Below are 16,302 nucleotides of genomic sequence, written 5' to 3' on the forward strand. Positions count from 1 at the left end.
ATCTGATATATCTGATTAAGTGTGATGTTCTGAAGCAGCAGAAGCTGAGCTACTAGAACTGGTGTGGTACCAAAGTATCGCTTTTAGAATATCATCTGACATACATTTCATATGTGTTTAAATATTATCTTAAAAAATACTGAGAGTACACCAAATGTGACAATATTTTTGTTAACGATATTTATTGCTGCTGTGTTTTGCAGCTGGAATCTCATTATTTGGGAGAGTGATTGTTCATTCTGTGCTCCGGCACCTCTCCTTCATGCAGTGTTTGGCATGCCGTGTATCTGTAGGTTGTCAAGTTTCTCTTTAATAACCTATCCATATTCTTCTGTAATTGTAATGGTCCTTTGTTGGGTATGGGCCTGTGTAAGATAGTGCATGACTCCATATTGACATCAATGGAGGCGGGCGGAAGAGCATAACATTAAAGCTCTTTGGTCTTGTCAGGAATCCCACACTCGCCCATGCCTGTTCTGCTGCCTATTTAGATAATATCTATTCTCTACATTTCAAAATCATGCAATGACCCAAAGCTATGAATTTACTTTGTAATTCTTGGGAAGAGTGCCAAATTAGAACATTTAATTCGGGTGGAGGGGGCTGAGCTCTTATAAACACAGGGTCAATCTGAAAATTAAACTCCAAGGGCCTTTCCTCGGGGGCATGGGGTGGTGGTGTGGTAGGGGCTGGAGTCATTAGAGACCGGTTTGCGAAAACCCTGGACCATTGGGTCTCCACCTCCATAGGGTTTATTGCAGCTGACACAGTGGTCATAATCCAAGAGAGAAGAAGGAAAGAAGTGAGAGGAAGACAGCAAGAGAGATCAAAGACGTAGAATAGAGAGGCAGAGAATGGATGGATGGAAAGGAAGATGATGAACCGAACTGGGCAGGTTCGAACATTTTTGCAAAGGTTGCTGGTGGTTTCCCAGTCCCGCCCTGCCCTTACCCAGAACCCTGAAGTGAAAAAAACTCTTCCGGCTCAGGCCTTAAAACTGAAAAGAATTGCAGTTACATCATCCTGAGGATGTTCTGCAATGCAAGGTAATGTCCCTTCACGTGCCAGGATAATGATCCTTAGTAGACCAAAGGTTGTCTGATGGATTAGTCATGCTCTCCCCCTGCATAGGATATTGCATCATCTGAAGCTTTGTGTTGTCCAAGGGTTGTGATAATCAAATGAGAACACAATGAGTCAGGCTAGTACCTACTTTCTCTTTTTGTTGAATTTAACAATCCTTAAATACATACATTTCATTATTTGGATTTCAGGGCAGAGAGCAATACATTAAAAAATATTAAAATATATGGGTTTGAATTTTCTTTTATTACTTTTTTCTAAACATTCAATTTTAGAAGAAATCTTTTTGACATAAATTCATGAAGTGTATGCATATTTTTTAACTTAAAGCTTAATGTTCTGAACACCATTTTTTCGTATATTTGCAACGTAATACATTTGGTTTGTACTAGTACTTCTAAACTGCATATTCCAGTGAAAAGATAAGGCTGGCCTGGTGTATGTCAACATCAGCAATTCTCATCATAACTTAAAGTCAAACGCTTTATACCTGTGTCTCTAAGTAGCAAACTTATTTCTTACTGAATGCCTTCCAAAATTAAATGCATGTCAGATAGAGAGGCAGGAGTTTGTTTTTTGTTTTTGAAATAGGGGATTACAATATCTTTTTTTTTGGCATGGAGTAGACCACGGGTACTCATAGTACGGCCCGCCGGCCGCCAGCGGCCCGGCAAGCCTTCCTTGGCGGCCCGCGGACCTTGCAGACATTGTACCTATGTTTTAAAAAAAATAATTTTTAAAGAGTATCAGCAAACACCGCCGCAGCAGCGCGGACTCCGAGACACTCTGCTCTGTGGGGGCCGGGCGATTCTAGTGAGAGTCAGAGTGGAGATGCAGGGGCGTTGAGAAGAGGTGACATAGAACAAAGCCTCATTAACAAGTAAATGGTCTTTAAAAAAGACCTGTGAAGTACTCGTTGGGGCTGTGTGTGTGCCTGGGAAGCTGTCTCAGCCCAGGCTGCCACACACGCAGGGTGAGGTGACAGAGGGATACAGACAGAGGCCAGAGGGAGGGAGACAGGGAGGGAGACAGAGGCAGGGAGACAGAGAGAGAGGGAGACAGAGAGAGAGAGAGAGAGGGAGACAGAGAGAGACAGAGGGAGGGAGACAGACCGGGAGGGAGACAGAGGGAAGGAGACAGACAGAGGGAAGGAGACAGACAGAGGGAAGGAGACAGACAGAGGGAAGGAGACAGAAAGAGGGAGGGAGACAGAGGGAGGGAGACAGGAAGAGGGAGGTAGAGGGGGGAGACAGAGGGAGGGAGAGGGGGGGGAGACAGAGAGACAGGGAGACAAAGAGAGGGAGACAGAGGGAGGAAGCCAGAGGGAGGCAGAGGGAGACAAAGGAAGGGAGTCAGGGGAAGACAGAGGGAGGGAGAGGGAGGCAGACAGAGGGAGGCAGACAGAGGGAGGCAGACAGAGGGAGGCAGACCATGGGAGATAGAGGGAGGGAGACAGAGGGAGGGAGACAGAGACAGACAGACAGCTGGAGAGAGAGAGAGAGAGAGAGAGAGGGAGGGAGACAGAGGGAGGGAGACAGAGATAGACAGACAGCTGGAGAGAGAGGGAGATAGAGGGAGAGACAGACAGGGAGACAGACAGGGAGACAGACAGGGAGACGGACAGGGAGACGGACAGGGAGACGGACAGGGAGACGGACAGGGAGACGGACAGGGAGACGGACAGGGAGACGGACAGGGAGACAGACAGGGAGACAGACAGGGAGACAGACAGGGAGACAGACAGGGAGACAGACAGGGAGACAGACAGGGAGACAGACAGGGAGACAGACAGGGAGACAGACAGGGAGACAGACAGGGAGACAGACAGGGAGACAGACAGAGGTAGAAAGAGGGAGGGAGAGAGAGAGGGAGACGGACAGAGTGGGTGGGATAGAGGGAGAGAGAGAGGGAGGGAGAGAGAGAGGAAGGGAGAGAGGGAGGGAGGGAGAGAGAGGGAGAGACGGAGGGAGACAGGGAGGGAGACAGACAAAGAGACAGAGGGAGGGAGACAGACAGGGAGAGGGAGGGAGGGAGAAGAGGCAGGTAGACAGAGGGAGGGAGACAGAGTGAGTGAGACAGACGGGGAGAGAGGGAGGGAGAGATAGAGAGAGGGAGGGAGACAGAGAGAGGGAGACAGAGGGCAAAAGACAGAGGGAGACAGACAGAGGGAGGAGGGCGACAGAGGGAGGGCGACAGAGGGAGGGCGACAGAGGGAGGGAGACAGACAGGGAGACAGACAGGGAGAGGGAGGGAGAAGAGGCAGGTAGACAGAGGGAGGGAGACAGAGGGAGGGAGACAGAGGGAGGGAGACAGAGTGAGACAGAGGGAGAGACAGAGAGAGGGAGAGACAGAGAGAGGGAGAGAGAGAGAGACAGAGAGAGAGAGAGAGAGAGAGACAGAGAGAGAGAGAGAGAGAGAGAGAGAGAGAGAGAGAGAGAGAGAGAGAGACAGAGACAGAGACAGAGACAGACGGAGACAGGGACAGACAGAGGCAGAGATAGGGGCAGACAGATAGAGGTAGAGACAAACAGAGACAGAGAGACGGAGAGGGAGACAGAGGGAGGGAAACAGGGACAGACACAGAGACAGGGACAGACAGACAGAGAAGGGACAGACAGATAGAGGCAGAGACTGAGACAGACAGGCAGAGAGACAGAGAGGGAGAGGGAGGCAGAGGGAGGGAGAGGGGGACAAACAGAGGGAGATGGAGGGAGACAGTCAGAGGGAGGAGAGCAACAGAGGGAGATAGACGGAGACAGAGGGAGGGAGACAGAGGAGAGAGAGGGAGGGAGACAGAGGAGATAGAGAGGGATGGAGACAGGCAGAGGGAGACAGACAGAGTGAGTGAGACAGAGGGAGACAGAAAGAGAGAGAGAGGGAGGGAGAGATCAGAGAGAGGGAGGGAGAGATCGGAGAGAGGGAGGGAGAGATAGGAGAGAGGGAGGGAGGGAGACAGAGGGAGGGAGAGATAGTGAGAGGGAGGGAGACACACAGAGAGAGAGAGAGAGAGAGAGAAAGATGTGTGTATGCCGGGTCTGGTGGCTCGGTGGACAAAGGCGTCATCTGCAGGGGCCTGTGTTCAACCACATGGTCTAGCCCCGCCCCCTCCCCCACTGACCCTGCCATCACTGCTGCGGCACTCGGCCACAAACCACACTGTAAATTTGGCCCCCGAGAGAAAGTTTGTGAGTACCCATGGCGTAGACAAATAACTGTTTTTACCATGATTTCATACTTCCTGATGGGCAACGGGTAGTATTTCAGAAGGTATGTCACTATATGTAAAACAGGAGGTCTTTAATAGAGCATATGTTGAAGAAATGGAAATTTCGGTCTGCTTTAGGTCCCAAAATCTAATCGGTTTAGAGGAGTTTATTTCCATGCAAAAACGTTGGAGCTGCTGTCAATTAGGAATTGATTTTTTTTTTTGTTTAAATTTGTTTTATTGATTTTTTTTTTTTAACAATTATTATTGGCGGATATTCACATGTGCATGTAACAGAGGTTAACACATACAGATCAAGGTTACATGACCATGACATCATTGGTGTGTTTTCTGTGCGCAGCATGCGGGGTGCAGGGTAGCAGGGGCGGTTAAGGGACGGGACCGGGGAGTCGGGTAGGGATAATAATGAATAGATAAGTGGGGTGGTAACTGTTGCCCAGCTTTGTATTCTGTTGCCCTCCAATGGCTGCGCCACTTCTGTGTCTTTGACTATTAATATTCGTAATTAGTGTGGTATTGCTGTGTGGTATAGTCCCCATCCTACTAATCGGTTGTGGTGTACCCTGGATATGTGTGTAAGATGTTCGAGGTGTGAGGTCACGCAGATCCCCAAGCTATACGTCTTATTTAGTTACCTATCTTACTCTGTGCTGGTTCCTGTTGTTTGCATCCTATCTGTGTCCTGGGAGGCCTCTCACGTCTCTTCGCTCTCCTGCCAGGCATTGCGGAGGTCTAGTAGGAACGGGTCCCATGCCACCGCTATCGGAAGTGTTCACATCCATTGGGTATCCTCAAGGTGTAATGCAACACTTTCCGCTTGAGCCCAATTCACAAGTGACTGAAACCAAGCTTTCTTAGGCGGGGATTCTAAGGACTTCCAGCATCTAGTAATCAAATGTTTAGCCACAATTAATCCCAGGTCCATGAATCAGCATGTCACCGTGTGCTTTTCGGATCTACGATATAAACCTAAGAGGCAGACTTTCCAAGTACGTTCCACCACTCAGCCAGTACATTGCGACTAGTATGTAGTGACAGCTTCCCAATAAGGGACGAGAGCAGTGCAGGCCCATAACATGTGTAATAGATCCCCCATCTTTCTGCCTACATCTGGGGCTGTGGGCATCAGTGCGGTTGAAGTATTTGTTTATCTTAGTTGGTGCCGGTATGCTCTATGTACTAAGAAATATTGTATCAGTCGAAACCTGGTCAATTAGGAATTGATATGCTGTCACAGTCTGACAACAACATACCTATCATAAATCCTTGAGTGACAGCAATCTGCCAGAGATAATGATTACTTTTGGTATTGATTTTATAATGGTGATGGAAATGTTATGAATAATCTTGCATGCATCTCCTGAGACCCTCCTGTTCCAAAGCGCATTTGGGATCTTACAGATTCGGGTTCCTTGTTAGTCTAAGAGGTTTATCAGTTTTGGCATCAATAACAATTCATAAACATCAAGTGTGTGAACACTGGAGGACTAATTATCCCAATTTTTCTCAGAATTCTGCAGCACACTTTTCTCAATTTCAAAGAAAACCTCTTTCTCTAATTAATCTCTGCTGGCTGTGTACAGGTATCTCCTAAATGGACTAACATAAATACTATATTCCGCCTCAGTATTTGAGCTTTTCAACAAACTTTGGCCAAATTTGGCAGTGCTGGTATCAGATTGTTGTTCTGGGAAGATTAAGGATTGCTCTCTAATTGAAAAGGTTAGTGACCAATCAAAGACGTATATGCATCATAAATATGCAGTTACCAAACAATACAATGAATATTTTTTTAAATCCTGAACTATGTTGTTTCTAAGAAGGGAGCATAAATACATTCAGATTTGAATTATTTGTCTTTATTACTCTGAGACACCGACTTTCCTGAACGTTTTCCCACAAAACCACTACAAGAAAGCATCTAAAATTGAAACCCCATTCACAGCCCATCCAAAGAATCAAAGTCAGAGTGGGCAAAGCATTGCTTTAAGTGTTTTAAGTCCTGTGAGACTGACCCTGAGAAAACAAACAACACTTACAATGCCAATAGGTCTGGCTGATAGGTTAAAATACCTCTTCAATCACTGGTAGGTTTAGGCAGCGACTACATCATAATTAGGGTGTCCGATTTTAGGTTTAAACCTAGAATAACTAATAAAACCCCACTTGAAGGTAAATAACCCTCACCAGTGCAAACATATAAACACTGAAAAAAAAACCTGCACAACCACAAACTACAGGCCATTCAAAGAAAGTAAAAGGAGAGTGACTGAGGCATTTTTATTTCTTCCCAAAGGAGCCAATGCAATGTAACTCTGTTATATAAGGCAGCAGCAAGAAAACTGGGCTAACATTATTCTGCTCTAGTTTTGTTGTTTAGGGTTGTCACTAAAATATTGTTTCTTCTTCCTGTTTCCAGTTTTTTGGTCAAAAGATACAGGGGTTAGAAGCATGTTTTAGGTGTTGTTTATTTATTTTACAAACTGTAGAGAATCCGGAAATACCAAAATCATATTTGATTTTATGGCTACGTTCGAATCTTGAAAAATGTAGGTTTCATAAGAATCTTTCCCAATATGAACCATCCCATTTACCCACAGAGAATGGGTAAAAACCCTTGACACATCAGCCCGCTTTCTAGTGAGTCAGTATTGATAGTAGGTGAATTGACAAACACTCCAGACTTTAAACATTCAATGCAAGGTATAGTGACAGGTATATGTGAAAAGAGTGCTGTCACAAAGCATCTGGGATACTGGTGAAAACATGACACCAGACTTTTGGAAAACATGGAATGCAGTGTCACCTGGAATGCTGCTGCAAAAAGTTCTTACCAAGTTCAACAAAGATTGGAGGGATATTGTTTTTATTTGCAGTGACTCAGCTACGTATATGAAAAAGTTGTGGTGTGACCTCAGCTGAAGTGCTTCCATGTAGGAGATCCTTGCCACTTGTTGGATGGTATGCTGAAAGCATCTTTACAATTTTCAGAGTTAATGAAGAATGCTATTGACTTTTTAGTCCATTCTGGTGCACTATTTTGTTATGCGCGGAAACGAAAACTCAAATATTTCTCATTTTGTGCTTTGTGTGACATCAAAGATGATCATCCCAACTGTGTCACTTGGCTGTTAGTTCGCAGTCCTAGAGGCCATGAATGCTATATTATCCATGTGGCAACCGTTTACAGAACTTTTACTGAGTGATTATGCCAAAGGCAAGAAATGTGAGTATCTTTGGTCGCACATTGATCGTGATTTGAAAAAAAAAGTACACTCTACTGCATTCTTAGATTTTTACAGGAAAGCATGAGTGGTGTAGTGGACATAATAAAAAACAAGCGTCTGAAAACACCCTTGTCTACCAAGTGTTCAGCATAATTGGTGTAGATGTGAAACATCTCCTTGGGAGTAGACTTGGCAACACTTTTAGTGACTTTGGCACTGCAACATGTTCCATGTTAGAGTTCTTGCCACTTGGAAAGCAAAGAAATGTTGAGGGGCAGGAACTTGTATTTTACAATGTATGAGAAATAGCCCTTCACCAACCATGGCATTTGAAGTCCATGAAGCCTCACTGTGGTACTCTGCACAAGTTATGGATCCCTTCCGTAAAGGGAAATTTTCTCTGGAGTTTCAAAAGTGCTGTTTCATTTATGACCGCCTCAATAACTCTGAGGGCATATGTGCCCAGTTCAACGCATTTGTTGCAGAACCGGTTGCAGAGTATAAGAATCTTCAGGTGCACCAGTATTGGCATGGAAAGCTATGTCAGTGGCCAGAGTTAGCAAATTGTGTACTGGCTATTTTGGCGTTGCCTGTCTCAAGTGCCAATGTTGAGGAGGGCCTTTTCACAGATAAAAGTTTACATGGGCAGGAAAGAGCGAGCGTGCATGACCAAAGACTCACTGAAGAAGTATTGTATGGTGTACTATGATAAGTTTGATTTGTAAAAATGTATTTGGACCTCATATACACTGTACATACACTGTCTATATACCATGCACTATCATTGCAGAAAGCAATAATAAAAGCAAAAAGTTCCATAAACACCGGAAAAACACTGTTTCTGTTGTTTTTAACGGCGCGACAATGTGCAACCACTGATAACCACTGTTTTTTTAAGGTATTGAAATCCCTTGAAAACACTGGGGGGAAAAACACCAACATTTACCAAAAATAGAAACTGAAAACAGGAAAGCCTGATCATATTACATTTACTCTGTCACTCATCTTTGCACTCATGTCTCAGTTCATCCACCCACTGACTCATACTAGCATTCATACAAATACAAACTTTACAAGCATAAGCAAGGTAAATTAACATAATTAAAGTAATGTCTAAACATGGCAAGTGTATGGCTGCAATGAAAAATAATGTTAATCATAGCAGCAGGCAGCCATTTTTACAGTACAATGATTACAGTTGTTTTAAAGCTCCAACAAGGCTTCTGTTTGTAGAAGCAAGATGTTGGCCATCTTGGAATGGTAAAACAATGATACACAATGGATAATACCAGCCTTAGATGGCTGCCTAGTTTAGATGTAGTGGACACATGGAGCAGCAAGTGAGCAGCCCTAGGGAGCTGCAGTGCACTCTAAGAAAATTGGGGAAAACCCAAAAGAATGAAAGTAATAAAATGGGGCCTACACAAGGAAACAGTGGCAATCTAAAGGAGTGGCCCCACAGCCTTGGCACGCAAGTGCACTAATTTTTAAGGAAAATATTCATATGTAAAAAGCACCACTCGTATGGCATTACAGCTAATGACTGAAGTGTTGTGATCCCGTGCCCCATGCACCAGCTTTTAGATCCAAGGTTCAATACATTAAAACTTTCTAATAATATTTTTAACATATTTATTTTTGATGTAATTAAGTCCGGTCTCCTGCCTTTGTCATAACCTTTTATTATAAACATATCGCACATATGGCATCGGACATAACGTTTCACAAAGAGCCAATCATGCCTATAGCCTTTATAATTGGCTTTTCACCACATCAATTCAGGCCTGATAAATCAGGCTTAAGCTTTCCTACAAGCCAGCCATCAGGCATACATTTCTAAAATGTACACATATATAGACAAAGTTCTAGTTGCAAAACCAAACACAATCCCTTTAATAATGGGTTATCAAGGATTATCACTGAGAATAATTTCTACAACCAGTGTTTGTCGGGGGGGGGGTGACCACCACCAGAAGAACCTTTGCCTACTATGGCAATCTGTGGGATTCTGCACAACATTATACCACTATAAATGCTTTGGCAAAGTGTAATAATAATCCAATCTTAAATGTTTTTCGGCTTTGATGTATGCTTTTCACAATAAACATCAGGCCTACTGCATTTGTTGTAACTTTTCATAAACAGATCAGGTGAATTGTTTGCGATCAGTGGCTTGTCACCATAGACTAAATTCTGTGGTATTGAGCATAAGCAAAGTTGCAATACAAGCATACAACGGCTTGCCAATCAAATGCTGTACTCGGGGAAAGGAAAATGTGGATGGAGACAAAACCCTTCTCTCGGTTGTACTTCAGAAAGTATTTTTTTATGTAGACCATATCAGGTCTGGTGACGGCTAGACCATCAAGGCAGACACATAAAACGGGGAATGGGGTGGGTAGATCCCAGAGTCTATTTTGATGGCTCCTCTATAAATCAAATAAATATGCGAACTAGCTAAGAAACACGAAAAGTAAAAAACGAAGTGACTGGCTTGGAGACAGTAGATGATGGAGCATGGCTTGTCCTCTGTTGGCTTAGGGCTGGTTTCCTGCTCACTCAGAGCTGCTTGACTTTAGTTGTTCGTTCACATGCCCCCTTATTAGCATTAGTGTGTTCCTAAAGCTGTGTTCAGCAGCACACCTTCTGTGTTGAGGCTCCTCCTTCGCGGCCATGTTGTAAATAAACACTGTCCGTCAGAGGCACCCCTGCGCAGCCCATGTTCACAGTGTGAAGGGCAGCGAGAGGGGCGTGGAGCCAGCCGCCCAGCAGGTGTTTGAAGCTCGCTGGTGAGCAGTGCACGGACCACGGTCCCCAGAGCTCGCATTCTCCACCTTTCACAGGCACTAAAACACTGATGTCACTCACTGGAGTAGAAGTCACGAGTTTTGCAGAGAGTCGTGCACTGGAAATACCCGCAGCGTCATCGACCTCTGACACACTGCAGTCTTCCGGCGCCCTAAGGGTGTTGCTATTGTCTAACAAGTGTCTAATTGTGGTCATGTGACCTGGGCTTGTATCGCATAAAACGGCATTGCAGGGGTGTGTACGTCTATATTCACCAACTGGCTGCTTCTCTGGCAGGTAAGCAATGCGCGTTCACTGATTGCTTTAAACATCTGTTTGTTCAATTGCAGGGTTATTTTTAGATACTTTTTTCCGAAAGTTAATTTTTAAATCAAAAAGAAGCATTATTTCGCTCCGGCACTAAAGCAGCTAAATATTTTACATCTAAAAGCTACCAATCATTAATTACATTTCCAGAATTTCTGAAAATGAATTAACTGTTGCTCACTGTACTGTTCCCTTCCTGTTCAATTTTCAAGCTTACATTAGCAAACCTTTTTTATAGTGACCGTAAAAAGATACTTTTTGTGATATTTATCAGTTTCAGATGTATGTTGAGATTTGCATGTTTCTCCATGCCTCAGATATTAGTATATTTCATGTCAATTTGGAGAACAGGGGGGATTCCTAATGAGTTTCAAAGGTACTCCATTCCAGTTTATGTGCGTCTCAATGAGCTTGCGCCACGAATGCTAGATAACATAACACATGATAAAAGATTACAATTCCCACTTTCTTGTGAACTTTTTAAATTGCATTTTAAGGCAACGCATCATATCCACAGTTATATACGACGCAGTCTCACAATTACCATCAGACATGAAATAAGTGACTGAGAAGTAGGTACAGGCAAACACCCCTCCCACCCCCCTGTCTCTTTTTCAGTTTACACTGAAGCTGAAATTGGTCAACAACGATCTTCAATTCTTGTCATATTTTTTGGGTCACCCTTTTGCTCAGTAATCGCACAAGAGTCCATTATCCGCATCCAGCGCTTTATGTGGGATGAAAAAACTGTGGGGTCTCTCAAAGGGGCGTGGCCGATGTAATTAGGGCGTGGCTTAAAACGTGAGCTAAAAATCTGTGCGTAGCATAGAGTGCCACCTGAATGGTAATTTGCTGCATCTGTCATTGCATTCAGATATATAATACAACAAGTAACATTACGCCTACAACATGCTAGGACTATTGGCTTTGCCAGTGGTTGTTAGTTGCAGAAGATAAATAAGCAAAAACTATGGCTTTGTTGTATATAATATTGAAAATGCTTCAATTCTGAAATGAGACAGTGAAAGAACTATAACGAGTCTCTTTGAAGTTACATCAAAGGCAGTGAAGGGTAATACTGCTGCAGAGTTGAGATTTTTTTTCACCGTGAGGGTGAGGGCAAAAATGGAGATCCCAATAGGGACCCATCTCGGCACCTGCTTTTTAGAACTGCCGGTGCTGAGCACCGCAGAACCAGGCCCACTTAAAACCCTCACCGCATCCATTCTGAGGCATGTACGTCATTTATCGGTCGCATCTGCATCCCATTGCGAACCTTGGCAGTGCCCTTGCTACCCGTGAATTAGAGATGGCAAGAGTACAGGAGGAAAACAAACACGGCTGCGGCCCTGCCAAGTTGTTCAGGCCCATTTGTGATGAGTTGCTACAGTACAGATTTTTTTCTTTAAATTCTGGGACTTGTAGTCCTATTTATTCCATTTGAGACTAGGACTACAAGTTCCAGAATTGAAAGAAATAACCTGGACTGGAGCATCTCATCATGCATGGACCTGCGAAACTTGGCAGCTGTGCGGCTGTCAGAGCCAAGTTTACTTCCTGCAGTCCTTGCTGAGCATGGCAGACTGATAGACCAGGAGGCGAGGAAAGTAACTTTTTCTTCATCAGGAGACGGCAAGGACGTAGATGGGGAGACGAGCTGCACAGTCCTGTGTCCTCTGCCATTCATTTGTATCAGAGGCGCAACTAGAGGCAGATTTCGGGGGTGGGGGGGGGGAACTGAGACAAAATTTCGGGGGGGAGGCTGAATCTTTAAGCAATAGGCAGAGTGGAGCTGCAGGGGCTCTTAGAAGGGGTGAAACAACAGCGAGGCCTCATTAACAGACAAATGGTCTTTTAAAGACCTGTGAAGTGCTCGGGTGCGGCTGTGTGTGTGCCCGGGAAGCTGTCTCATCCCGGGCTGCCACACACGAGGGGGGGGGGGGGCTGAAGCCCTTTGAGTCCAATGGGTGTTGCGTGCCTGATTTGTATATAGGAGAGATGCTGCACGTGGAGAGGCACGTGAGTCCATCATGGTGCAATGCAACTTGTTTTATAGTTCATAAACAATGGTTTATAAACTGAAAAATACAATTTCTTGATGCTTAGAAGATGTGTAGGTTATTGCTGACATTTAAATTCCACCTATTACCTGAAGCACAAATGATAATAAACAAGTATTGGCACAGCCAAGCGGTCTCGGCATACTGAGAGCTATTGGCACTGTCAATGTCTTTTACCCATGCTGAATAGCAGCACTGCTAATGTTTAGCATGTCTGAAAGTCGTGTAAAAATCCTAGGCATATGGCAGCCACTTCAGTCTATTCCCTGAAGTACCCCACGGGGGCGCATGCAGTCAAGCCCCAGCGCTGCTGCCCACTGATTGATCACAACACGTCTCTTCGAGCCAGCGCATGCCCTGTCTAGCGAGACCTAATACATGCTGTACATGAAAAAATACAGACATGCCCAGGCAACTTGTTATTGCCACCCCTTCCCCAGTCCTTTGCATCTTTAACACAAATGCCATCTACCTTAACTTACATACCCATCAATCCTTGAACCTGCCAGGATTTGGGTGGTGTGGGCAAGTCTGCCCAGCAGAGGAGCAGCCAGTAACACGTGGCATAAACGCAGGACCACACCACTACGTCCTAGTCACTGCAGCAAGGCCTCGGAGCAGATCCAGTTCATTTTTAAGAAAAAATGCTTTTCATCATTGACTGAATAGGTCAATGCACTTTCCTAAAAGTAGAGTACAGTGTTTTGTGTTATACAAACCCACCACTGATGCAAAAATAATGCTCCTCCTAATGATGATTTTCTCAATTTTCAGTCTTTTCTCACAGTAGATGGCCTGCCCATAGCTCTGTCTAATCTGTTATCCAGATGTGCTTAATCAGCAATGGCAATGTTTGCTAGATAGTCAATATTCCTATTTCTAGTAGTTGCTTGGCACTGACTTTTTCTCTTGCATCAAGATTTCCCTGTCAGGGCTGCAAGCTAATACTTGCGTTAAAAGCGCCTCAGTGTTTACATATTGGAAACACCTAAAGAGGAAACGGCCTGTCTCCCCAATGCTGTCAACCTGCTCTTTGTGGCACTTCTCTGGCTCCAGTTGCTCGGACAGTGTTGCACTACTCTGTGCACAAATAACCAGTACAATAATATTGTCAAAGCATTTGGTTCAAGTGCTATTACAACATGGTTATTATTTCTTGTTGTTGGAGTCTGTTGTAGAGCTAAGTGCTATAGAAACGCAGATTTTGTGCTGCCCGGAGGTAGATTTCCCTCAGTCTTTTTTTATGTCGCGCCCCGGCAGCGCATGCGCTGCTGCGAGGCATGCAGTATTGGACTATGGCTTTAAAGCCCCGCCCTCTCTCCTCCCATATTTTTAATTGGCTTGTGTCCTTGTCCTTTCGTTATTAGGCTCGTTAGTCCCTCCTTGGTATGGCCTTGTCTGCATTTGTTACCTTCCACAACGACTGGACCTTTTACTTGTCTTGTTACACAGTCTGCTTTATCTTGGCTTTGAGCACTATTTTGTTTAATAAATTGCCACTATACCACCCACTACACCACACGCTTTTCTTCTATTTCCTAATGGTGGTCCGCTTTAAATATACTGGCCGTGTTTCTTTCTTTCCTTATTTTAGCAGCACGGTCCGCTTTAAGTATAGCAGCCGCACGTACTTTAAAAAAAAAAAAAGCTTTGTTTTCTAGTGCCCATGTGGCGCTTTCACATTCATAGAGGCCGAGCCCCTTTCTTTAGACAAGCCGCGTCTAAAGAAAGGTGCGTGGCCGCTATTAAAGTGAAAGTGCGGTATGGGCGCTTTTACAAAAAAAAAACATCTGTTTGTCAACTTGGCAAACATGCTTTTTTTGTCAACGCTCCCCATGCCTTGGTTTCACTTTAATGTTGACAATAGCGAAGTGAACTCTCAACGGAGGTGACTGCAGGACCAAAGAGACTCCTTGTCACTGCTACGACCCAAGACATCCTGCCCTGAGGGAGAAACCCAAACACTGAACTGAGAAATGGACCGGGGCGGCAGTACGAGGCCACGGCAGGACCGGCCGGCAACACAGCAGTATAGTTTGGCGCTCCTGGCCCCTGAAAAACAGCAGTCAAGGAGGTGCCTTGGAGGCACCATCAACCCGTCTGGCGGCAGTGAGTTTTATGAAAGTCCCATGGAGAAAGACAAACACCTTGTCGGGGAGGGTCAAGGTGTGCGGTCAAGGGAACTGTGCTGCAATGGCTGTAGGATTCAGGACCACCACTCACCTGATGAGGGCTGCTACTGCTGGGGGTGGGGAGAAAGGAACCCCTGCTGCCTGTGACGGTCTTCCCTCGGGCCGATATGACTCAGTGCAGGCCTTGACATAGTCAGGATCTTGACCACGATGCGGGGGCCTGCGCGCCCCCTGTGACCCACTTGCTGCCTGCATATAGTGAAACGCTTCCCACCATTGTCACCCTCTGCCCGCGTGACAAAAGCAGACATGATTAGACCGGAGTGGGGTTGGAGTACTCATGGGAAGTGAGAGGATCTCTGTTGCGTGACAAGAGGATAAATCCCGTATTGTCCTCACTCTCCCCCCACTCTTTTTTCCATCAGATGGCGCTCTGTTTGAGCCCACACAGTTAACATACCTAGCTGAACCTACACAATCAACCCATAGAGCTAAGAACTGTCGACTGCACCGGAACCCTGAGCTGAGCACTTCCTGACACACCCGGCTACACAGAACTGTATCAATGTATCCCGGGGATGACCTACCCTCTGCATATTCCTTATCCTCCACAAACGGAGATGTACAGTGTGATCGAGCATTGAGGGTCTGAGGCACTGAGTCTGCACTCTAACAAACACCTCACACTGACTTACAGCTTCCCATTGCTAAATTCATGAAGCTCCACTTGGGAACAGAACCAGACTTTGCACCATAAGCATGGCAAGCTCTACTCCTAGTACAACCTTCTTCCGGCCTTGATATGTATCCCGGGCAATTGAGAGGATGTACAAAGGGGGTAATTGGGCCACTCAGGACTATTGTGGTGGACAGCCCCCATAGCTGACTGGCTGGCGACTACCCCGATGCCCCTCTCATACACGAAGACTCTGAGCTCCAACAAAGATGACTGGGGTAGAGGTGCCTGGGGGACACAGCAAACAAAACTAGACAAATTTGCGCTCCCACGAGAAGGGGTGCCCAAGACTGAGGTGATGGACAATCAAAGACCTACTGACCAACCCCCGAATGAGAGCGATACCATTACACTTAAAGACATTATAGCTGTGATCCAGGGAGTTTGTGAATCCCAGGAAACAAAAATAGACATTGAGGTCATGTGGGTCAGAACAGAACTTTTCAATATCAATGCACGACTAAAAGACACAGAAGATTCACTCATGGCCCTCCAGTCTGAAACTGCGACTTCTAAACAGCAAGTCAAAGATCTGCGTACAACCACAAAGACCATGGTGGCCAAACTGGAGTACTAGGAAGGGAGATAAAGGGGAAACAACATTCATATAGTTGGGGTTCCAGAGACGGTAGAAGGCCTTCGTGGAAGACCTCATCCTTAAGAAGCTGCAGCCCAAGGCCAATCTAGTTACTTCTCTGTGGAATTAGCCCATAGGATCCCAGGG

General features: G+C 45.3%; 1 protein-coding gene across 12 annotated transcripts in view; it reads left to right on the forward strand.

Annotated features, from left to right (window-relative positions):
* LOC146856305 (ultra-long-chain fatty acid omega-hydroxylase-like) overlaps positions 1-16,302 on the forward strand; it is a 200,101-nt gene that overhangs the window by 47,885 nt on the left and 135,914 nt on the right. For 3 of the 12 annotated variants that reach the window (XM_085654406.1, XM_085654403.1, XM_085654401.1), the window contains exon 1: positions 10,296-10,620. The exons of the other annotated variants lie outside the window; for them this stretch is intronic. The gene's annotated coding sequence lies outside the window, so the exon portion shown is untranslated. Of the gene's footprint in view, positions 1-10,295; positions 10,621-16,302 lie in introns of those variants that run through there. 12 annotated transcript variants of the gene reach the window in all.

Source organism: Triturus cristatus, chromosome 4_1 (genome assembly GCF_964204655.1).
Source record: "Triturus cristatus chromosome 4_1, aTriCri1.1, whole genome shotgun sequence".
Lineage (NCBI taxonomy): Eukaryota > Metazoa > Chordata > Amphibia > Caudata > Salamandridae > Triturus > Triturus cristatus.